General features: G+C 41.5%; 1 protein-coding gene across 4 annotated transcripts in view; it reads right to left on the minus strand.

The window, feature by feature from the left end:
- The window catches only part of PPARG (peroxisome proliferator activated receptor gamma), a 124208-nt gene extending 99469 nt beyond the window's left edge, over positions 1–24739 (minus strand). Inside the window, exons 1-2 of one of the 4 annotated variants that reach the window (XM_043885947.1) lie at positions 24591–24739; positions 1221–1311 (exon numbers count right to left, since the gene is read on the minus strand). The gene's annotated coding sequence lies outside the window, so the exon portion shown is untranslated. Of the gene's footprint in view, positions 1–1216; positions 1312–23614; positions 23733–24590 lie in introns of those variants that run through there. The other 3 variants (XM_043885945.1, XM_043885946.1, XM_043885943.1) reach the window with 3 other exon arrangements.
- Positions 24740–25840: the final 1101 nt, after the last annotated feature.

Below are 25840 nucleotides of genomic sequence, written 5' to 3' on the forward strand. Positions count from 1 at the left end.
TGATGGAACCTTTTCAATATGTGTTACTACTGTGGATATAAACCTATTGACCTTGGTCACTTGGTTAAAGTGGGGCCTGCCAGCATTCTCCCCCATAAAGTACCTACTTTTCTCTTTGTAATTAATAAATATTTGGAGGGAGATACTTTGAGGTTCTGGGTCCACATTCTGCTCCTCCTGACACTCATCTTCTGAGTTCTGGTCGGTGGGCCTGCCGGGTGCAGTCACCGCTGCTGGGCTTCTCTGAAGGCAGTTTTCCATCTCACTCATCCCTTTCACGTTTACTGATTTAAATTCTTCTGTACGGAAAAGTACTTCTTCCATTTACTTGTTCATTCAGTCCTTCATTTATTTTGTTTTGTGCCTTTCTCGTTCAGTCGTGTCTGACTCTTTGCAACCCCACGGACTGTAGCCCGCCAGGCTTCTCTGTCCACGGGATTCTCCCGGCAAGAATACAGGAGCGGGTTGCCATTTCCTCCTCCAGGGGAATCTTCTTGACCCAGGGATCAAACCTGTGTCTCCTGCATTGGCAGGTGGGTTCTTCACCATCTCAGACACCAGAGAAGCCCTTTCTATCAGTATAGAATCATGTGTGTGTACATATATATACATATATGTATATATGTGTATATACACACACACACACACATACATACATGATTGTATATAGATGGGGGTTGTAATCCAAAGCTGTAGTTCTTAAAAATTTTATTGTTCAAATTATTCCAGCCTAGGTCACTGGGAGTTGAAATTATTTGAATAACAAAACAAATAACTGTAGCACTGGATTTTAATGCCCCAGATAGAATATATATACCTGGGCATTGGAAAAATTAAGCTACTTTCTCCTCTGTGACCTGGTATCATGGCTGCAAGACTTATAGGGAATCAGGCAAGATATTTTTATTTTTCTCTCAATTTAACAACTACTAACACAGGAATCTAATATAATGTACTTGAAACTTCTTATTTTCTAAGGATCTGAGTTATTTTCTCAACTTCTAGGTCACTGTCCTATCTTTGTTTTGTCTTAGACAAGTAAGTTACTGTGGCCTCCGTTCACTGACTGATAGATTATACAGTAGAAAGTATTCTGATAGTCAAAATAAAAGCTCTCTAAGAAATTTTGCAATAAAATACTATGAAGCATTCACAGCTTTTTTTTTTTTAAAGATTCTTTTAAATACAAATTTAGTACAATAAATTCAGAATTTACCTACTGTTCAGGGCTGACACTTGTTTAAGGAAACGTCCCTCTTGTATGTCTGTGGCTTAGAGTTGTACGTTGTGGCTTCTTTCAAACCTGAACAACTGAAAAGAAAGAAGATTTTTAATATACACACATATTCAAAATTCTTAGACAATCTCATCTGTCAAGATGGATAAGCACAAATACATGTATTTTCTCTGTTGGATTTCATCCTGAATGTTTGCCTTCCCTGAGCTTAGAATGCTCTGCATTCTCTAGAAGCAAACAACAGACTGACTAATAAATCATGGAGAATCTTCCTGAACAGACAAGTCTGTCACTGATCACGAGTCAAGGTCCTTTGTCTCACCCATTTTTTATGCAGACTTAATAATCGCACGTATGTCGCTATGCAGACTTAAGAAAAAAACTAGATCGTAAAAGGATTACTAACCTCAAAAGATAGGTGATTGATAAAAGTTATATACAGCAAAGATGACATTTACGAAAATACAAGCTTGTTCTAGAGGGCACATCCCTGCTAACCTAAAGTAAGTGTCACAACCATTTAGAGACAAGAGATGTCACACATTTCATGTGGAGCCTTAAAAAATTTTTTCTTTAACTTTTTATTTGCGAGTACAGCCAATTAGTAATGTTGTGACAGTTTCAGGTGGACAGCAGAGGGACTCAGCCTTATACATACATGTATCCATCCTCTCCCAAACTCCCCTCCCAGTGGATCAGATTTATACAAGGAAGACGCAGAGAGCAGATTATTAGTAATCATGCCAAAGGTCTAAGAATGTGTATCCTTGGCTCTCACAAAGGACTCAGGGATCCGAGAATAGCTGTGCGTTCCGTAAAGACAAAATAGCACCCAGTGCCAAAGCCTTATCATCAGGGCCTTCAAAGTCCCAACAGCCAGACCCAACATTCTGCCCAGTCTAACCTCCCCCAAATTCCCATTTCTCTTTTCTTTTTTTAAAATTCTGCACCCTTCCATCTGGAGTTTGCAAAAAAACCTAATCTATTACACCCAATGCATGGCATAAACGTGTTGTTGTCGTTTAGTTGCCCAGTCATGACTCTTTGCGGCCCCATAGACTGCAGCACGCCAGTCCTCCCTGGCCCTCACCATCTCCCTGAGTCTGCCCAAGTTCATGTTCATTGCATCGGTGATGCCTTAGTCATCTCATCCTCGGATGCCCTCTTCTCCTGCCCTCAATCTTCCCCAGGGAGGGAATAGCAAACCACCCCAGTATATTTGCTGTGAGAACCTCATGAACTGTACAAAAGGCATAAACGTAGTGGATCATGAATATAAAATGTTTTCTCATTTTGTTATTTCTGCATTAAAAGAATATAAACTGCAGCCAGTGTATTTTGCTTGATTATTTGTTTCTTTCCCCAGCATTGGTTAGTACTTCTGTTTGGAAATTGAAAACCTCCTAATGTGAACTCAGCACCAATGGTTAGGGAAACTATTTTGTTTTCAGGACAGGGCACAGACAGAACTAACTTGTCCGAGTTTTAGACCAGCGTGCTTTGCTTTCTGACTGTTGATCTGTATTGGAGCAATGTAGTCTGCATGTGAAACACTCTCTCATCTGTTCGTAAAAAATGAAAGGAGTGCCCACATCAAAACTGCTCATAACATATAATACACATGATACGTGAGAAATAACTTCTCTACAATGGACTACCACTTGGACTTTTTTCACCCTTAAGTCAACTAAAACGTGTTCAAATATGTGAAAACACAAGGAAAGAATAATGATAAAGAAAAATTTGAATAAAATCTCTATCTGAAAAAGTAAAGAATGTTGACTCCAGGCTAAGATTAAATCATATTAGGTTTTCTTGACACTCACCTGAAATACATATGAATTCATTTAAAAAAAACTGACAGGAAGAAAGTTAAGCTCTCTGGGAAACTGCTATGTAGTCCTACCTTGTGGCCCTAAGAGTTGGACCAGACAGAAAACTGGGCCAGTTTCTGTGACTTTCAGAAAGTCTCTCTAACTTTTTCTCAAGCCCCTTCCCTTTGGTAAACTCAGTAATCTGCTCTCTGTATCCATTCAGAACTGCACTGTGCCATAGAAGGTATAGTTTCCAGACATAAAATGTAATAATCTGCCAGAAACAAGATCCATTCTGGGGGCGGTATATACCAAGGGTTATAGTTCTTTCACGTTCCCCATCTGATCAGTTAAACGCAGACTGGGGTAGAGTCATTCATTCATAAATCTCTCTCCTCATCGATGTAAGCCAGAGAACTAGGCTGTGAAGACAGCAGACGAGCCCCTCCCACTTCAACAGAACCCACACTAGACAGGGTCTGTTCACATCTACCCATCCAACTTTCTATTATCTGAGACAGGCTTTCTACCAGAATCTAAGTAGATGATAATACAAGCCAAAAGGCAACTTAATCTGCTCTGTCTGAAATGATAAAAATGGTAAAAGTCGACTTAAGAAACAGGAAAATAATTAAAAATGGAAACAACTGAAAACTTATCAAAGAATTACTTCCCCAAGAAGCTTTGGGCCTTGATAATTTTACAGATAATTTTTTTCCAAGTGTTCAAGGCAGAAATGTTTTTTGCTACATAAAATTGTTTCTGAGTAGGGAAAAAAAGAGTGACCAAATTAATTTTCAACACCTAACAAGAACAAAAATACCAACTTCACTTATTAATACTGACGCTAATGTACAAATAAAACGCTAATCAACAAATGCCAATAGTACAGTAAAAGAACAAAACACCATAATAAAGTTGGATTTATCTCAGAAAAACAAAGAAGATTTAATATTGGAAAATCTATTAGAATAATGTGTTCCAGCAAGTGGGTCAAATTTTAAAAGAAACCACATGACTACCTCAAAAACTACAAGAAAAATACCCAGTAAAATTCAACATTCATTCTTGCAAATACTTCCTTAGAGATCTAAGAAACTTTAAAAACAAGAATATTAATCTCAAAGTTACAGCGAACATCATCTTATTTGTGAAATATTACAGCAGCATCGTCCCAAATATACGTTCTATAGATAACTAGATTCCTCAAGATTTTCCAGTGGAAAAGCTTCCACCATGAAATGAATCTGCACATATTGTTCATATCTGGAGATTAATAAAGTACATTAACATTGGATATGTTCTGTAGGCTCCATGATCAGAAAAAAAAAAAAAAAAACCAACAATATCAACAATAACAATCTGCTTAGCTATTTAGCTCACTAGTTTTCAAATGTATTTGAACATTTTTCTCACTTTCCATTATTTCACTCAACCCACTTCAGTGTAGCTTTTGCCACCCACCTTTCTACTGAAACTCAAGCAAAAGTGACAAGTAGGCTCCTTCTTAATAAATCCATTAGGCTTTTCTTGGTTTTCATTCTATTTGCGCAGTGGTGTGCTGTTAAGTGAAAGTCGCTAAGTCACGTCTGACTCTCTGCAACCCCATGGACTCCAGCCTGCCAGGCTCCTCTGTCCATGGGATTCTACAGGCCAGAATACTGGAGCGGTTGCCGTTCCCTTCTCCAGGGGATCCTCCCAACCCAGGGATTGAACCTGGGTCTCCTGCACTGCAGGTAGATTCTTCACCGTCTGAGCCACCAGGGAAGCCCAATGTTTAATAACTGGGTCTCCTGGCAGGAAAAATGCTCTGGTTTGCAGTGTTTTTCTTTCCGGTGGCGGAAATACTCCCACGGTGACTGATTTCAGGCCACCAACAAGACAGCAGAGATGGGCGGAGCTGAGGCAGGAGCAGCGCATGACACAGGATCCCGGCCTCCCAGATGCAATCCCGACCAACACGTCAGCGGTGCAAAAAAAAATCAGGAAGCGACGCGCTTGGTGTGGTTGACTACCTTCTTTTTTCCAGCATCACCTGTTTCATTGCTGGTGCATGCAATGTAACTTTTAATAATGGCCGTGGGTAACAAACAGTTCACAAAAACCCCCCAAATTTAACAGTTGACTTCTACATGCCCTTCTGAGCTGGCTCGGGCATCAGTGCCTCTGCCTCTGCGTCGTTTGTTATTCTGTCCATCCTCTGCTCTTGAAACCTCTCTTCCCTTTGCTGCCCAGGGATCAGTTTCTCTGAATTCTTATCCTTAGTCTACGCCTACTGTGTTAGTCTTTTTTCTTGGCACTTCTTCCTCCTGAGTTCTTCTATTCCATGTTTTATGCAAATTCCGTCTTGCCCTCACTCTTATCTGTAAACACAACTAACTTGATTACAGCTCCCAGATCTTCATCTCTAGCCACACGTCTTCTCTCAAGACTTCTCAAAGTGTATTTCCATTTTTGGCGGGGAACTCCCCTCCTTGACTTTCTTCAGGAACCTCACACTCAGCATCCCCTAAGCTACCCATCTTCATCCTCTTTGGAATTAAGGAAGCACAATCCAACACATGCTGGACCCCTCCTCGCCTCCCGTCAGATGAAAGGTTTTCCATCTCTCCTCCAGACTCGCAGAGGATGTTCAAGGAGGCCCAACTCAATACCACAGCAACCCTTCTCACCTCCCTTTCCTTTGACTTTTTCATGTCCTACGCTTTCCAAAGCATCTCCTTCAGCAAAAGCCCTCCTAACTCAACACGTCCTCCATCCCCAGCCCAGTAAAGTCATGATCTCCCCTTCCTCTCTGTCCCAGCTCTTTAGAACTGTGGCAACTTAAATCTTCTCCAACTTTTCATATCTAGCCCCTTTCTACTCATTCTCTAATACCTGACAAAAATGAAGGAACTGACCTAGCAAAATCAACTTTTCTAAGGGACAGGGGAAAGAAAAGAAAAAGAAAGAAAGTGAAGTCGCTCAGTCGTGTCCTACTCTTTGGGGCCCCATGGACTGCAGCCCACCAGGCTCCTCTGTCTATGGGATTTCTCAGGCAAGAATACTGGAGTGGGTTGCCATTTCCTTCTCCAAGATGCTCTCAAATGAAAAGTATTTTTGGTGCACTGAGGGAAGGCGAAAGTGTATGAATGCTCCCAAATGACTAATTTCTATCCCATTGAGTTAAATACCTGGTCTGCCACTGACCTCCCCGCCCCCAAATTGCTAACTGATTCCATGAGAAGCCAGAGTCAAGATGAGCTGATCATACCCTTCCCTAGATTTTTACAACGTTCCCATTCAAAACTGCCTATTAAATTGATGTCTATAGCCTGAGGTGACAAAATAAGGTGACTTTATTTGGATGAAGAGGAATTTAAGAGAAAGGGAAAAATGGAAATAAAGAATCTCCTAAGAGCGGTTGGTTTTCAGTGACAGCAGAGTTACTGAATATAAAGATTTGGTGATCTACTTTACTTTGCCACAAGCAACAATTAGAAGTACTTTCAAGTTGCTTCCCGCTAACACATAAACCAATCGGCAGTGAAGCAGAACAGCTGAAAAGCTGGGATCTAATCCTTGGGTACATCTGAATGCGGTTACACTTCTGTGGGTGGAATCGCTAGGTGTGGAACGGTGCTGGTAGCATGGGGTGCAGTTATCTCATTCTCTGGCAAGTTAAAAACTGGGAAACTAGACTCCTGTGAGTGTGCACAAGACACGGTGCCTGGGTTTAGCCTGCCTGAGTTCAGATCTCAGGTTTATCACCCGGCAGGTTATTTTTACCTCTCTGGGTTTGTTGCTTCATCTGCAAAACAGAGATAATGGTGTATACCTTTTACAGATTGCTGGACGACTAAAATGAGACACGGTATGTAATGTGCCTAAAATAGAGCCTGATTCAGAATCAGGGCTCGGTAAATATTAACTATTGCTATCAATTGCTGGGTTACTTTTTTGATGCCTGAGATAGTTAAGGAAGAGTCCTTTAGAAGGATGGGTAAATGACAGTTTAGCTGAGGATTTAAACTGTGGAGCAGACTGAAGTGGAGACTGAACTGGAAGGAAGCATTATTTAAACATGAAACTCGATGGTTACATTTATAAACCAATCGTAAACTAAGTTATTCCAATGAATAATAATATTACTCCAGAAAGTTATGATACCTATTCAGGATTAGGAAGGAGAATGAAACTGTAGATCTGAAATGAAAAGCAATAGGAACTTCCTGGTGGTCCACTGGCTAAGACTCTGTGTTCCCAACGCAGAGGGCCTGAGTTTGATCCCTGGTCAGGGAACTACATTCCACATGCTGCAACAAGAGCTTTCACGCCCCAACAAACATCAAAGATCCTGCAAGCCACAACTAAGACCCGCCGCAGTCAAACAAATAAATAAAACTAGACATTAAAAAAAAAACAAGACTTCCAAACTTAAAAAAAAGCAACAATATTTGTTGAGCATCTGACATTTGTTAGCAGTGTTCTAGGCACTGGGGATAAACAATGAACAAAACAGAGAAATATTCCAGCTCTTGTGTAACTGTGTAAATCAAGATGTAATTTAAAAAATTAGATGGTGCTAAAGGATCCCATGATATATCTGATACATGTACCATGTGGAAAAATGAGGAACTAAGGTTGTTAAAGACAATTAGCTATTTCAATAAGCTATGGTGCTTTACTAGGAATTATGACTTAAGATCTGTTGATCCCCTTCTCCAAATCTGAGGATTAGTGATTCACTAATTTTTAAGAAAATCAATTAAAATCCACTTATAAGTGATAATCAATTTTATTTCATATCTGAAAGAGCAACATAAGCATGTTGCTCATGTTACATTCGGGGTAAAAACCCCTGAATGTACATCATGGTGACTATACTTGTTAACACCGTATTATATAATCAAAATTTGCTAAGAACATAGAACTTACATTTTCTCTCCAAAAAAGAAAAAAAAAAAAAAAAAGGAAAGAGGGGTATTTGTGAGGTGATGGATGTTAATTAACAAATGGAGGGAAGCCTTTCACAATACATAGGTATTTCAAATCACCAGAACGTACATTTTAAATTTATGTCAATTTATGTCAATTATACCTCAATAGAGAAAAAAAATACCCATGTCCTTATTTGATTAGTGGATTAAAAATACATTCCTTTTCCATACTGTAGTTAAGAGACTGGACCAAAAACAGAGGTATTAGGAAACGAGAAAAGGAAGAGGGCCATCAGATGAGACAGCAGAAAAAGAAGGAAAAAAAGGGACAGAATATGGAAAACACCAGAATATTAAAAAAAAAAAAAAGGGGGGGGGATAAGAACACAGTTAGAGTAAGAAAGGTGGGTAAGAAAGAACCCACCTGCCAATGCAGGAGACGCGGGTTTGAGCCCTGAGTCGGGAATATCCCCTGGAGGAGGAAATGCCAACCCATTCCAGGATTCTTACCTGGAAAATCTCATGGACAGAGGAGCCTGCCGGGCTACTGTCCATGGGGTCACAAAAATGATCGGACACGACTGAGCAACTAAACAACAAGAATCAAAACGAGCAAGAATTGAGGGGCAGGGGGAGGCGGGAGGAGGGTGGTAAGGAGGAAAGAGACGGGAGAGGAGGGGCCCAGAAAGCAGAGTTGGAGGAAATGACTTTTCCCATTTCAGCTCAGCTGCTCTCTGTGGACCCAGACTCAGAAAGAGCCAGCACTGGGATCTTAAACATTGTGTGGGAATTAAGAAGCCTCCACAATTACTGAGCCAAAAAGTGTCACACTGGTAATTACAAAAGGATGTTGTTGCCTTAAGGAACCTGTCTGTTTTTCTCTCTAAGCTCACAGTTTCTTTACTCCCGTGCTTGCATTTATAGTAGTTTCCCATGTGAAGTGCTTTGTCCACCATATCGTTCGATGAACAACACTCAACAAATATTGATTGATTACGGGGCTTCCCAGGTGGCTCAGCAGTTCCCCTGCCAATGCAGGACATGCAGGAGACATGGGTTTGATCCCTGGGTTGGGAAGATTCCCAGCAGTAGGAAATGGCAGTCCACTCCAGTATTCTTGCTTGGAAAATCCCATGGACAGAGACGCCTGGCGGGCTAAAGTCCGTGGGGCCTCAAAGAGTCGGACACGACTGAGCACTGAGCAAGCATGCCTCACTCCTATAGGAGTCTAGCTCTCCAGATTCTCCCAAGTACAATCAATCTATGATCATTTGAACTGCTCAAATGTTGACAATTAGAATTTGAGACTTGTCATAACTAAGTGAAATAAGCTGAATAATACAAGTTATTTGAGCTTTCACCCACACCAAAACGGAATCCCAAAGACATTCCCCACACGGGTAGCCTGCCTGGTCTTGTTCGGCCTCTGCGTTACATCACAGGAGTGGGAACTAATGATTTCAGGGTCAGCAGCCTGCCTGTGATTTACGTAACTTCTGCAGAAATCCACGTTGCTTGTGCAAATGTCACATGGAAGAGGAACTTAATGAATAGTAAAATTGGAAATAAATGACAGCTGAGGAGGCATGTGAGAACAGTACTTTCTTTAAAAAGAACTGCGGGACTCACTGCGCAGGTAGGTTTAAAAATCAAACTTGCAGGCAAATGTAGGGAAATATAGTTACTAGTACTGATGAGAATGGCCGTGGACATTGTCGTTCCAACACAGTCAAATAAGAAAGAGACAGGAATGTACTCTGCAAAAATGCTGCAATCACTAGCTGTATACCTAAAACTTACACAGTACTGTCAGCCATCTACACTTCAAGTTAAAAAAAAGAGAAAGAACTCTGTTCTCCGAAGTTAATGTTACAGAACAGGGAATCACCTTAACATCGGAAGGGACTTTATAAGGTCCCTGATTCCTTTCTCCTATCAAATAAGACCCCTTAACAGACAGCCATTCAGATTCTGCCTAAATATCTCTACTGACAAAAGCATGCACTTGGCACTCACACGACGGCCTTCCCCACCTCTGGACAACTGTGGTTGTGAGGTTGTTTTTGAGCTCGCGTATGCCTCCCTTTAATTTCTAGCGACCCTTTGACAATCTATGACCTAGGAGCTCCATGAGGGAAAGGAGCAACCTGCCTTGCTCACTGTTCGTCGAGAGCCAGCGCGACACGTGGCACGGGGTAAAGTGACATAAAAATGAGCCATAAAACTGATGACACGGCTGAGGACTGCCCTGAGAGGCCCCGTCCCTAAGTCCAGTCCACCTGTCCTTCAGGGCAGTGGAGCTCTAACTCGGGATGAGGGCATTTTTCTTTTTAACCTGCTGTGGATACTTTTACAAAATGCAAAAAAGCATGTGCCTGAATGTCATGACAATACAGACTTTTTTTTCCCCATTACTGATGTTTTTCATTTATTTTTTTAAATTTGACATATAGTTGATTTATAATCTTGTGTTTCAGGGGTACAGCAAAGTGATTTAATTACACATACATATATATTCTTTTTCAGATTCTTTTCCACTATAGGTTACTACAAGATACTGAATATAGTTCCCTGGGCTATACAGTAGGTTCTTGTTGATTACTTATTTTATATGCAGTAGTGTATCCATGGTCAGTCACTCAGTCATGTCCGACCCTTTCCGACCCCATGGACTGTAGCCCACCAGGCTCCTCTGTTTATGGGATTTTTCCAGGCAAGAATCCTGGAGTGAGTTGCCAGTTCCTACTCCAAAATACATGGTATGTATCTACTAGTCTCAAAGTCCTAATTTATCTCCCCCTTCCCTTTTGGTAAGTGTAAGCTTGTTTTCTACTACAAACGGCTGTAAACGCTTATCCTCATATCTGCGCTTACCTTTTACCAAGTCGGAAACAGTGAGCAGAGCAGCATCAGAGCAGGGGCCGTCTCCAGAAGCTGCTTCACGACGGCCCTCTCCTTTTGTCTCTTTCTGTTCTGACAGGCCCTCCTCTGTCCAGATTTTGCGATAGCCTCCTAGCTGCTTGCCCTGCACACTACTGCCAAATAAACCTTCTGATTAAATCATCTCACTCTTTCCCCCAAGACCTGGAATCCCAACCCTTCTTACAAGATAAAGCCCACACTCCTTTGCCTACACCCCGGAACCTTTCTCATCCCATCTGAAATCTACATCTCCAATCCCATTTCTCACTGCTCCCACAGACACACGACCCGCTTCCGCTGGGATGATCTCTGCAGAATGACCCCCGCAGCCTGTGCTTATTCACTAGTCCAGGCTTTGTTTTCTTGCCCTGGAAATTCTTTCCCCCTTCCTCTTACACCATCTCAAGCCCTGAACTTTTTTTTGCTTCTGCGTAAAATTCACATACATAAAATTAACTGTTCTAAAGTGTGCAGTTCAATGATATTTAGGACATCCTTAAAGTCACCTCTATCAAGTTCTGAAACAGCTTAATCTCCTCAAAAGGAAATCCTGCACCATCAAGCAGTCACTCCTCCGGCCCCCTCTGCCTCCAAGCCCTAGCAACAAATAATTCGCTTTCTATCTCCATGAATCTGCCTAGTCTGAGTATTTCATATTAACGAAATTGTATTTTGATTCCTTATCCTTTTCCGGTATACTTAAAAGTCATTTTCCATTTTTTAAAAATTAATTTTTATTGGAGTACAGTGGCTTTATTGTGTCAGTTTCTGCTTTACAGAAAAGTGAATCAGCCACATGTCCACATATAAGCCCTCTTTTGGATTTTTCTTAAGGTTATCCTGTCAATTCCTCAACTTTTCACATATAATCCCCTGCCCGTCTCCTCGTCAGGCTCTTCCCGCGTTCACTGCCCTCCACTCCACACTGATTTTGCCGTTCTCTGAATTGCTGTAGCACTTGTTCTCTGCTTTCTTCGGTCCTTAACCACACGCTGATTTGAATTTTTGGTTAACTGCTTCAGTGTTGCCCCTTTTCGATTCACGTAGCTTATAAACTCCTAGTTCTAGGAGCTCTGCTGTCTCCCTTTGTGCCTAGAGCCTACCGAACCTGTACATAACTCATCGTGTCCGGCTGTGCGTGAATGAGGTGCAAGCGGAAGACGCGGAAGTCTGGACCATCAGCGAGAGCGGGCTCCAGGCCCAGGTCAGCGCTTATCCCCCCTCCCACTGTGGCCTCCGGCCTGCCATGCGCTTCTTCTCAGCGTCACAGCTATAGGTATGGGACACCTCTTTGCCCTGCTAGGAGATGAACAGGTGTGGCCGCAGGAGGATGATGGCAGGTTGCCCAGGGGTGGAGAGGGTGCAAGTTCCTTGCACTGATCTCTTGCTAAGAGACTCCTACCTTCATTCTTCAGGCACACAAGAAGCCCTACGGAGAAAAGTGGGCGTGCAGAGATGTCACAAGGCCACATTAAAAAAAAAAAAAAGTTCGCCTGTTTGCTTTGCTTTTATATGTAAATCAGTTCCTTTGCCTGGTATTTTGATTTGAAGTGGCTCATAAACGTGTATCTACCTTGTAAAAGGAGATTAACTGTTAAACAATTATGGTGATAATACTTGTGATTCACATATGAAATAGCTGAGCATATAATTATTTTATACATTATAAACAAATGAATAGGCCGAGACTATGTAGTGTTTTATCTAACAATTGACAGAACGTTTGAAAGGGAACCGGTTTTATTTTCTGCATGAGTAATAAATCTAAGTAACATTATGGATCACACATCTGTATGAACTTTTCTCCCCGCTGTGGTATTACACTGAATTTGCTACAGTTGCCACTGGAAGTCTCCAAACAAGAAAGTACAACTGGCGCCCTGGCCCTCAGGCCATTTAAAACCTGTTCTTCTGACCAGGACAAGAAAAAGATCCAGCATAGAATGCTAAAGTCTATAATTAACATTTTTTTTTCTCTTTCATATCCCATGGTGCTCGCTTTAGCAGAGCAAAATGGAAATTTCTTCTGGCATTAATTTCATATCACTCTGTGTAACCAAAAATGTTAAAATAGAAATAAACATTTTTAGAGATGTTTAGGGAATTCCCTAAACATCAGTAAAGAATCCGCCTGCAATGCAGGAGACCCGGGTTCGATCCCCGAGTCGGGAAGATCCCTTAGAGAAGGGAATGGCGACCCACTCCAATATGCTTGCTGAGAAAACCACATGGACAGAGGAGCCAGGCGGGCTACAATCCATGGGGTCACAGAGAGCCAGACATGACTGAGCGACTTTCACTTCACACTAAAGAAGTGAGGAACAGTAGCACTGAGAAACCCACAATGAAATAGCACAAAGCAGTCCTCAAAATCAAACCAGGTTTGAAAGCATTTATAAAGTAATGACAACATGCTCAGTCCCCTGTGCTGTGGGCTGTGAAACAGGGAAGGGAAGCAGGGCACATACACATGAGAAGAATAAAAAGAGCCTCCACGCTCATTTCTACTCTCTAGGAATTCATAATTCTGCTTGGTACAGAACTTGCACATAAAACTTGTAAGACCTGACTGCAAACAATCAGCAAATACAATGAGTGATATAGAATCTGGAACGTGTTAAACTGCATTTCAGGGTAAATCTCTTCCAATTATGTTTCAGCTAAAAGTAAAGTTAGTTTGCATTTTCTGAGTTTAATAGCTAGTGGCCAGGGTGAATTATTTCACACGCATATAGTGTGACAGAGGAAATCCATTTGACACTTAAAACTTCACGTGTGGGGCAAAAACAAAATGTTTGTGTGTATGCGCTGTGCTTCGTCAGGATCAGAGATGGTTCCAGCTGGTATGTACCCATGGTCAAGTGCACACGGATCGTGTGAATGGCTTAAAGACACATCATACCCATATGCTGTGTTCTGTCACTTAATTATTTTCTTAACTTTCACTGAGTTCGGTTATTTGCCTGCCTGGTGCTAGATTCTGATTCCCTTCTCCAATCTGAAAAGCACCAGGGCCACCAACTGTAAAGCCATGTCAGATTTTGCTTCCGGTATAAGGAAACCTAGCCCTGGAAAGCGAGTGGTCATCTGATAAACGTTCACGGATTTTTGAATAAATTACGGTGAAATTTGTAAAGTTTGAAGGCTTTGGTTACATCTGCATTGAGATGCACTCTAATATTCCATGTCTATATAAGAAAATATTAATTCTACTTAACTTCATATAACTTCCTTCAAAATCTATTTTCCTTACCATTTTTTTCCCCCAAAGTTTCATATTGTTCAGGATTTATCTCTAAGTGGCCAGTAAGACATTTTCTGAGAATTTAAAAACAGAACTGAAATGGTAATCAGACAACTGGATCGTGCGTACAGAAGTTGAAATAGCTGTAATACTTACACTGACCAAGGGACAGTCATTTGAAGTAAGATCTGGGTCTCCTTTTACTCAAATATTATATTCTAAATATTTAAAAATTCTAAATATGCTTTTAAATGGTAAGTTGCTAACTGTATTTCCCAGGGGAAAAAAGTGTTTTTGTTTTTGTTTTAATGGGATAGTCTCAGTGAAATTTGTTTCACATATTTGTTAGGTGTGATTCATTTTTCTGGTAAATAAATTTATGAACTAAATACACTTGGATAGTTAACCACTTAAATATATCCATTTTGAGATTACTGTGAAATAAATACTCCTTCTGCAAAGTGAATCAGCATCCTATTATTTGTATTTTCAAGAAAAGTTAATAGCTTATTAACAAAAGATGCATTCTTACATCCTTTGCTAGTAAACTTTGTTGCTGAGAGAGAAATGAAATAATACAATAATTATATTATTCATTATGTGTGATACATACTACGTATGTATAACCTAAAATAATATAAGAGATTTAGGAAAAATATTCAAGGACACAGGTGTTCCCCTCCTTCACATCTAACTCAAAGACAGCCACCCAGTTCCAGGCTGGCCTGGCAACACTGCCTGGTCACAAGGCAGGGCTTAGACTATTGCCTGCTCTTAGTCATCACCTCTCCCACTAACACCCTCGTTAAATCTAGATAACAATACTCATGAATGTCAGGAGGGGTATCCTTGTCTGTTTTGTTCACTGCTTTAAACTCCTTCTCTAAAACAGCTCTTGGCACAAAGTGGGAGCTCAGTAGATTTTTCTCGGATAAATAAATCTTCACTAAAAAGGAGCTCCTCCTCTGTAGATTTGTTCTTGGGAGTACGAGGATCATCTCCAGGTTTGTGTTACCCGCTGAGGTTTGCCTTGGGCTGTATTAAGGATTAAATCATCAGAAATGGTGGCGGCAGGGGGTGGGGGGGAAGAAGAGAGAAATATCTAATATCCGTGATATAAAGTTTCTAAAAAAATGTTTAAAACTTTGTTTTCATTTAGATAAAGGCTATTCTAAAGGCATCAGGCTGATATAAATTTCTCAAAAGAAGTTCCAAAGAAAGTGACAAGAAAAATGTAACCTGTAATCTGGGTCGAAGGCAAAACTATTTAATTTTCCCTTTGGGATTTTCTAGAGCAATGCAACAGAAAAAAGGAAAAAGTATTCAATTCAAAGGACATAGCTCTGTGTGTGTGTATGTGGATAGTATACACACATACACACATATATTGCTCTGTGTGTGCGTCTTTTACTGTGTTCACTCTGAAGTCTGACAAGATTTTGGGAAACCTCTACTCATTTGCTATTTTAAAGTTCTTGCTATTTTAAAAGTTATTATTACAAATTATAGCAAGGTCTCACAATAACCATTTGTAATAGAAGTTTAACCCTCTTGTGCTTCTGCATCAGCTATTTACAGTTACAAGTTCAGTATTCTATCAGAGTTAGAAGACAAACTATCCCGAGGTTATTTAATTTTAGGGAAAAAAAAACCCCATAATAGATATACATAGTTTTTAGAAAAAGACTTAAAAGGGGATAGCTGGAAAGTAAAATAACTCTGGAAACTACTGTTTAAAAAGAGCTGCTGTTTGGTGGATGCTAAAGATCAAAGAGAGCACAGACCCAAAGAAATCAATGAAATCAAACCGTACGTATGACTGAGGAAACCAAGAGGCTGTACAAAGATGGTGCATTTTTTCCTCCCAGAGACCAGTCCAGCAGAGTACAGAGAAGCCTTACATGTGAGAGAAAATTAAGTGTGAAATAAAACTGGGTATAACAGAAAAGAATTCCTGTACTGTCTCACATTATCTTGAATGGCTTAAAAGCAATAAAATAGCTAGAGGGTTCTCAATGTTTAATTTACTCTGCTTGATCTTTACTCATCAGGGTCACAGACATACTAAAAAATAAAGGCAATAAATGTAGGCTTTTAAGTATAGGAGTAATTTTTATATTAATGGCTAAACTTTGGGAAAGAGAGAAAAACATAAAAGCAAACAAAAAGCCTTCCATATCTATTTTAAAATATAAAATACATTTTTTCGTAACTTTTGTATTGTCTCTTCACATGCACGTTTATATAAGGTTTCAATCAATGGTGCACATACATTCTTTATGCTACTTTTTTAAAAATATTTTTCAAGTTTGCTCTAGTTTTCCAATTTGTCACTGACAATTACATAACATTCCACCTACTAATAATTTACTTAAGCATTCCGCTGCTGTTGAATAGTTATTTCCAAATATTGGTTCCTATAGCAATGCTTGTATGAAAGTCTCCGTGTATGTGGCTTGTCCCATGTCCTCCACCCCTTTGGAAAAAATCTCCAAAGCAGGGGTACAGCAGCAGATTGTGCAATATTTTTCCCAATTGCCTTTTCCGCAGGCGGAACTAAGTGATAATGACAATAGCTATACGTAAGAGAACCAGTTTCTTCAATTCCTGAATCACAGAATTTTAGGATTAAAAAAAAAAAAACAAAAAACCTATCACCAACAATCACTAGGACTGGTACATTTTCTACGATTATGAAACTGGAGTTGAAGTTTACAAATCCATATCTTGTAAGACCCACATCTGTTTAATGTGGGTCCTCCAGGGCCAGACCACTGTCAGATACTGTATAAAATCCAGTCTCTGAACTTACAGACTGGGGATTCTTGGCAACCATGCTAAGGTAAGGGGAATCAGTGATTCTCCAACTCAGAAGTGACCCGGCTAGCCTCTACGGACACGAGCTTATCGAAAACAAGACTGAGTCTCTCTAACTAATAAAATGTCAAACCAACAGAGGCAACTTACAGGACGATCTCAAGAGCTTCTATCACTACCAATAGGGTCATACATCAGGAGACTTAACTACAGGCAAGAGGGAGAACAATCCGGACTAACCGCGCCGCGCACTGGGCTCCAGGCTCTCAGACGGGACGCGGGGCTCAGCAGCAGTGAGAGGTTCTCACACACGACCCGAGAATCCCCTGCAGGGCTTGTTGGAAGACAGATTATCAGGCCTTCTCCCTAGAGTTGCTGATTCAGTAGGACTGGGGTGGGGCCTGAGAATTTACATTTCCACCAAGCTCTCAGACACTGCTGCTGCTCCAAGGACCACTCTTTATTTTAGACTATTTCTTGATTCTTTTAAAAACATGTATTAAGTACCTAGTGAGTACTGTGCTATGTGCTGGAGACATAAAGATGAGTAAAACCAGTCAGTCCTGTTGAAGAAATTAATAATCTATGTTTTTGTAGACATTGTACTGCTCTCGTCCCGAAAGTCAACAAACTGGGACCTTGTTGAAAACAAAGTTTAAAAGTATATTGCTTTTAAATAAAACTAGGGTATTTCTAATTACTTCCAAATGCTTTAGGAAAACATGTAGTAATCCTACATTGGCAAAGGCCTGGGTGTTTTCTTCACTCTTCTGAATTTTCTGAACATATGCAAATAATTTGCTACAGTATCTTCTTCATTTATATATATATACACACCATTCATATGTTTGTTCTCTTTCATAACTTCATCCACCACATTAAAGAGAAAGGTTTTATGTAAGTACTTGTCCATACACAATCAAAACCTTGTTTACAAAACCCAGGTAATTATCAAGTGACAGAAAAAAACAACGGTAAGTACGGTAGGACTTAGGGATTCTCTGATTTAGATTTAGACTTCAGCAACACTGTGGAAAAGTGAATGACACAAGTGTGCAATATGCTTACTTTTACCCGTGACGATGGCCTGCAATTAACTGTTAAACACTGCCTATCAGCTGATTCACAGAATTAATGAACTCGCTTTTGAGGTGGCTACTAAGCTTCTATTTCCATCAGATACACACTGATTTCCTGTAAGTATTTTTGGCAAAAAAACATAAAGGGAAAAATAAAGTATGTATAAAATTTTATGATCTGAGGATCTGCCAAAGTCTTAAGCATTATTTATACATCTTTGGCATATTTTTTTATGACGTGATTGAGAGATTCCTCTCATTTCAATCTGTTAGAAAGCTACTTTGTAAGTCTGGAAGAACTCACTCAAGAAGTGACTAGATAATTTGTCTAACGTTACAGAGAGAGGAAGACATAGTGAGAAGTAATATTCATATATCTAATTATACTAGCCAACTACCAACTCCTAGAGCCTTAAATTTGATAAATTTCTTGAAGTGACATTTAGGAATGATGATTTGTTTTTTCTGAAGGAAAAAATGGTTCAAGGAAGAATTACAACACATGTTGATTTTGGTTTTTAGGCCAGGCCGTGCAGCTTGTGGGATTTTAGTTCCCCATCCAGGGATTGAACCCAGCCTCTGGCAATGAGAATGCAGAGTCCTAACCACTGAACCACCAGGGAATTCCCCTGTGTTGATTTTTAAGAGAAAAAAATACACCTGTGTGGGAGAATATAGCCTTTTGTGTCACTACTATCTCAAGTGACTATTTGCAAATTTGGTTTCATAAAGGCTGGTTTATGGAGAATTGGGGACAGGACTGCTTTAGTTTTATTCTGCCTTCTCCTGATCCCCTCTTTACATTTCAAGTGTGTTTATTATTCCTTAAAAGCTTTGCCTGCAGGTAGCAAGCAAACCAGGAAACTAACCTCTCAAATTTTTGCTGATAATGTCTTAAAGAATTAACCCTGCTAGGAATATAGGCATTTTGAAGGCAGACTCCAAACTTTGAAAGGACACAGACGGCGGAGGCGAAATAATGGTCAGCGGGGTGGGGTCAAGGTGAAGGAGTTCTTTCCAGCATCTCGCCACTGCACGTGGCAGTCTCCACCATACAGGAGCAGTTACTCCTTAAACACACAGGATAATAATACCCTCTTTCCATTCACTTGCTGGGACTCTCTCCTGAAGCCACCTAGAGCACCCGAGACAGTGACAGTGCCAAGCAGCAACTTTAGAATTCAAAGCTGTCCTAAAAGTTTCTGACGTCACCAAGGCACAGGGCAAATTCTTAGAAACCAGCCCCTTCCATTCAGGTCTCTGTACGATTACTGTGCAACCCGCTGAGTGTGGGAAGTGAGCGCACGCAGACCTCTTACACTCCCACTCAGGGTATTTCCCTAGTTTTCTCTCTCCCTCCTAGCTGCCTTCTCCTTATCTACGGTAATCTGTGCAGACTTCACACCCCGGGTCTATGCTAATCTGAACTCTTCCCAGAAGGTCAGGAAAGGTGTCTCAAAGGGTCTTAGCCACATGTTACAATTCTAGATGAATTGAAGTGCTTCTTTAAAAAAAAAAAAAAAAATCAGTTAAAACTAGCAATGAATTTATTTTCTAAAAATAAACCACTGAAGTGAAATAAAAACTGTTTCTTAAGACACTGAATCAAATTGAACTAAACTATTATAGGATTGAGTGTAAATCCTCCCTTACGGTTTTAAATCTCCATTGTAAATGATTCATGGTGCATGAACTGATGACTTCATTTCTTTCCTTTATGTCTGAGAAATCGCAGTACAGAAAGGAAACCCATCCCAAAAAAGATTTTCAAGTTGAGAATGGCCTGGTCACTGGAATAGCTGAAGGTATAGCTATGGCTCTGAGAAAGCCAGAGAAGACCCAGGAAGAGAATGAAAATGAGGGCTGCTCCCCACTCCCCAGCTGCAAAGGGGGAGCCACGGGGAAATGGAACACCCATCTCCAGGCATGGCCTAACCCTTCTTTGTCCTCTGCCTCCTCATACTTTCAGTGAGGTCCCCACTTGGCCTCTGTAGGGGAACTGGGAACAGAGTGGGGTTCAAGCTGGGAGTCAAGGCCCTTGCTTTCTTGCATAGGAGACAGTTCACAACAGAATGGATTTTTTAACAATCCATAAGAAGAATTTAAAATTTATTATCTGGACGATGCACCCTTAATTACATGCTTTTCCAATGAGTCCCTACTAGTAAACTGGTGGGTTCCTAGGAGGCATGTTCACTTTTCAAGCCACTAAAAGCCTATGTTTTTGGATATGGCTTCTTAGAAGGAGCCCCACGTTTTATGACAAGCACGGTCCCTATTTATTCTTTAAGCCGTGACACTAAAATGTCTTTTGATCTGAAGGATCATAGGCCTCAGTATAAAACAAACACACATTAAGCATTCACAGCGTACGCCATAAAAATATGTAAAGACTAGAATTTCATCAAATAAAAGCACAGCTTGCGCCTTCTAAATGCGTGAAGACGCAAAAATGGACACGAAAGGCTACACACTGTCTACACAGGACTCACAGAGATATTATCAACAGGACAAAAATAATTCTTAGGCTGATTTTTGTCCGAAGTCACCAGAGAATAGGAAATACAGTTTTAAACTGAATAATGATGAAATATCTCATTTCAGAAACATCTGATAAATTGATCACCACATGGCAAGCATTATCTTCTGTTCATTGTTAACAAGAATCTCAAAATTAGTACTAGGGTGAACTATTAATATTTGTAAAAGAATTAGCTCAATTAAATTCAGGGACAAGGTCCTATCATTTAAGATACACAGATTTGCTGATAAAGTCTTAAAATCATACAAAAAAAGAGAGCACGGAACAATAATTGCAATATTTTTCCAATTTACACTGATAAGGAAACAGAGAGTTAGAAAGGATAAATGACTTGCCTCACTATAATAATTAAAATGATTAAAAATGTAAACATTCACAGTCTGAGTTGAACATTTGTTATTAAAACATAGGTGTGCATTGACTGTTGAAGAAAAATAATAATATATAGACCTGTTTTTTTAAATAAAAAATAATTTAAGTATACACTATTATCGGTGATAGTTGTCTTCACATCTCCAAAAGTTTCCCCCCAAATACAGTCTACTTTATTTGAGCTGATTTCCTTTCAAGAACCTACAGTATTTTAGGTAAATAAAAATTAGAATGAGTTCAAAAGATACGCCATATAACTCCTGCAAATCTACCTCTGTGTTGTGATAAAATACAAAGAGTAAATGACAAAGCCGAGGAGGATTAAAAATAGCCTTCAATTTAAAATTTTCATCTAGAAAGCTATGACACTAACTGAAGTTTGATACACTGGGGCTATCTAGGCTTGCAAGGTGGTTATTTACAGATCTTACTGTATTTTTGTGGAGTCAAATTAGATCAGTTTCAAAGGATTAAGCTTTTTAAATTGCCGCCCTTTTTGTTGCTTTTAGGCCTTAAGAGAGAAAGCAACAGCTCAAGAGGTCAAAAGCAGTACAGAGATCTGCTAGGAAAAATAAAAGCAAGTTAGAAATTCAGTTTAATAATTTTGAAGGTGGTGAGGGACACATGTTTATATCCATAGGCCGGTGACTTTTATCGTTTTCTTGATTAGTGATTTAAAAAAAAAATTCTCTACAGCTGATACTTATTTTTAGTGGAACCCAAAACTTCTTTCAGTATACTTGACACATTTTATGACATTATTATATTTCCAAGTTCAAGTAATAGTGAATTCAGCAGAACATCCACAAATTAGAATGACCAACATTTTCTGTCCTGCTCATTGGGCATGTATAAATCCTATGAAAGAAGCAAAAATAAAATAAAAAAAAAAAGAAGAAGAAGCAAAAGTAACAGACCAGGATATATAAAACATTTGTAAAGTATTATTTTAATACTGTTTTCATGAAACTCTCCCAACAGTAAAACACCATTTCACAGTTTGAAAACTAAATGAAATGTATTATTAATTCTTGTGTGTGTTTCCATGGCTGTGCCATTCATACAACTGTCGAATACATAATTATCTTGATAATTAGGGCTAGTAGCAAACAGCCTTATTTAAACAAATACTTATTTTTTTTAACTGACTAAAAGCAATTAGCAATGATCAATAATATAATGCATTTTTCTAAAGTCAAGCTTCTTTCCTGTATATATTTTCTTACACAGGGATAATACAGTTTTAATGTCATAGAGATGTTATAATTAATATTGGGATTTTTTAAAATTCTATGTTACGTCTTTAAAATGTCGTTCTGAAAAATATACAAAGAAATGAAGAGTGAGGAAACAGTCCCCTCAAAGAAAATAACGTATTTATTTAAAATGCCAACTGCAAAAATATGTTCAAGGTGTTCTAAGTTTAATAAAGAATATGATGCAGGCGGATATTTTAGTTTTAATTTAAAAATAAATTATATTCTTTTAAATTTAAAAGCATGAAAAAAACAGTGCCTAAAAAGCTTAGCCTGGAAATCTCCAAACCTTTATATTTCACTGATGCCACGTTTTTATAGTAGTTGTCATAAAAGCAAGAAACAAACTTTTAAACATGAAAAAGAATTTTGATTTAAAAATTAAATCACCAGTTTCTACCCCCTTTCCAGTGATTTGCAAGAGATTGAGCGGTGAGTCATTAATTGATCCTAAGATCTTTAAATTTAAGATCTAATTATCAGCAAGTGAAGTATCACATATCATTATAATTTAAATAAAGGATAATGACAAGAAGTACACAGTAAGATTAAAATGGATGATTTTGTAACAATCCTCACTTTTTAGCTAAGGGCATTCATTTAAGCGTTTTGTATATCAGAGAATACTATGGTGCCTATTAACTTCACAGACTGAATCCGATTGAAAATAGGCAACATAAATCTGTTTTCAAATTTGAAAAAGATCTTTTGAAGTATTACCCGGAAAGATGACTGGTAGCATCTCTGTTTTCTACAGACCTTTCATAAGAGTGGAAGGAATTTCTTTAAGAGAGAAGCTACAGTGAACATCTACATTGGTCTCTATTCCAGGAGGGTTTTGTAAAAATCATCTAGACGATCATGAGGTCCTGTTTTCAGTCAGCGATTGATCACTTAACTATGAACAGGAAGACTGCCACCAAACACCTGGGGTATGTCCAAGGTTTGCCCAGCGCCTTCTAAAGAGTGTTAGTCATTCCTCTCTCAATATCTCCAACTACAATTTGCTTCATGAATGATAAAAACAGTTGACATGAAAATAGTGTACTTCAAAACCAAGTTTCTTCAGCAACAGGTTTCAGACAACTCAGTTAATCATCGTGTCTGGTTTTGTTTTCAGACAATGATCTATACAAATCAATTTTACATGTTAACCTCAAAACTAGTTTCTTCATGACACAGTGCTAAGTTCTTTTAAGCTTTCTCTACTCAAATAATTGACACTAGTTCCCCAACCATTACTCTCAGACCCAAGTGAATGAAATTCTCGCGGTAAGACAAGAGCACGACCAAATAACAACAACAGAATAATCATCACCACGAGCCTCACGAGCAGCGTCCTGCAAACTTTGGACACGCATCACCAACACAGTGATTTCAGCAGAGTGTAATTGCAGAGTAAGCCGACTCACCTAAGCAAGGGGACTTAAGGAGAATTTAGAGACGCGGGCTTCTGATCACCGGCGGAGGTAAAGGCCCCTTCTTTACCTAACCACTGACCTTATATAAAAGCCGCAGATAGGTTACTCCCAGTTTCAGCCTCCTTACCTTAGGCTCCTCCCCTAACACCGAGGCAGAAAGTACCACAGATACACACCCACTTTCCGCCCCCTGCACGCAGGGACTAGAGATTTCGGTGAAGCCAGCGCCGTGTCCACCTTCCCCGCTCAGGGCTCGGCAGAGCGGGAGTCGAGCCCGGCACGTGGAGGAGCCACCGCACCGTCCGGCCTCCTTCCTGACCGCAGAGCGGGCGGGAAGGGCCCGCGCTCTCCATCCGCTGCCCCCCCGGGGGCCAGCGAGCCCCGCGTCCCGGGCCACTCCGCTCGGTTCATAGACAGCCCGGTGCGTGAGGGCACCTAGGCTGAGGGGGCGCGCCCCCCGCTCCGCCCGCCCCCAAAGGGCGCCCCAGGCTTAACTGTCACCGCGACCCCACGGCGGTCAATCTGGGCGCCGGAGACTGAGCCGGACCCCCGCGGCCGCGGGACGCGCCCGCACGGGATCCCGCGCCGGGGCTCTGGGGTACCCCGGGCAGCGGCTCCCAGACCACTCCCCCTCTGGCGCCCCGCGCCGCGCCGCCGGGGGGCTCGCAGACCCGCGCGCTCTCGAACCCTGAACAGGCGCGCGGGGCGCTCGGCCTCGCGCCTCCCGTCGGACCGCAGCTCTCCCCCGCGCGCCTCGTCCGCGGCCCGTGCCCTCTGCCGCCCGGACGTCTCCTCAGGGCGCGACCCTCGGCCGGGACGGGACCTGTCAGCCCGGGCGCCGCCGGTCCACGACCCCTGTCGCCCCCGGGACCCATAAGCCCGAGACCCCGTCGGCCCCACCCCGAACCCTCCTCAGCCCGGGGCCCCGCGCCCACCCCCGAGCGCAGCGGTGCAGCCCGGCTCTGACCTGCGCCGGTGGCCTGGCGGCCAGCTCCGGTGTCCAGGCGGCCGACCCGAGCGCCCCAGGCGGCGGCGGCTCGGGCGCGGGCTCCCGAGTGCGGTCGGCCCCGCCCGCAGCGGCCGGGTCGGGGGCGGGGGCGCGGGGCGAGGGGAGGGGCGCGGCCGCGGCGCCGCCGCCCGGCGCACAGTAGGGCCCCCCGCGCGCCGCGCCCACCTTCTAGCGGGCGAACCTACTCTGCGCCCGGCCCCGCCTGTTCCTCCCTACCGCCGCTGGGCGGCGGCCCCGAAATGGTCCCGTTTTTCCTGACGAGGGACCGGCCGGAGCCCGGGAGGATGCCCGCGGTCACGTCGGGGAGAGCCGACGAGGTGTGGGGCTCCCGAGCCGCCCCGTCTCCGGGCTAGCGGGTCTCGCTTTCGCACGGTGGTCTGCGGGTTTTTTTTTTTTTTTCCTTCTCAAGTTCTTTTCAGTAACATCCTCTTAAGTCAAAATTTAAAAAAGAAAGAAAGAAATGAGAACGTACTAAGGATCACCTGTTTTTTGGTTTTTGTATTTTTAATCCCCCTACCCCATGACGCTACACACTTTCAGCTCCCCGCTCCCCGACCCCCACCCCACTCAACCCTTTCGCATTTCGTATTTCCCGCTGGTATTCGTGCTTCACTTAAAGTGACAAAGTTTTAATTGTAAAAATTTAAAGTATTCCTTAAACTCATTGACCGAATTTTTGAAATTCTTTTAGCAGTGTTTCTGACGCCAAGGGAGCCGGACACGTGGTGTGTGTGGGTGGGGGTGCGGGTGGGGCGGGGCCTGGGGCTCTCGGGTCGGGCGAGTGAGGCGCAGTTTGGGGTCCGAGCTCTAGGGCATGGACCGGGTGGACTCTGGGCACCTTCGTTTCCTGCCTCTCCCGTGAACCTGTCCAAAGAGGGGCTGAGATATGGCCAACTAAAAAGCCTCTGGTCTTCTGGACATGAGGCCTTACTTACCTTGTTTCCAGTCCCATTTGCTGAAAAGCACACCCTGTTCTGAGTCTGGCAGTCCTTGGGGAGAGAATAGAGCCCGTGATTTCGAGAAGTGTTATCAATTACTTGCCCACGATGCTCTCCACCCTCTTAGCGTCTTAATTTGGCCGGTTCTTTTTCCTCTAGGGAAGCTGGTCCTTGTTTGCAGTTACAAGTAAAATATTGTGAGGATGTTTATCATCTTGGAGAACGTTCAGAGTTTAATTCAACAGATCCGTGTCCTCTGCCTGGCCCATA

This window comes from Cervus elaphus, chromosome 24, assembly GCF_910594005.1.
Source record: "Cervus elaphus chromosome 24, mCerEla1.1, whole genome shotgun sequence".
In the NCBI taxonomy this organism is placed as follows: Eukaryota; Metazoa; Chordata; class Mammalia; order Artiodactyla; family Cervidae; genus Cervus; species Cervus elaphus.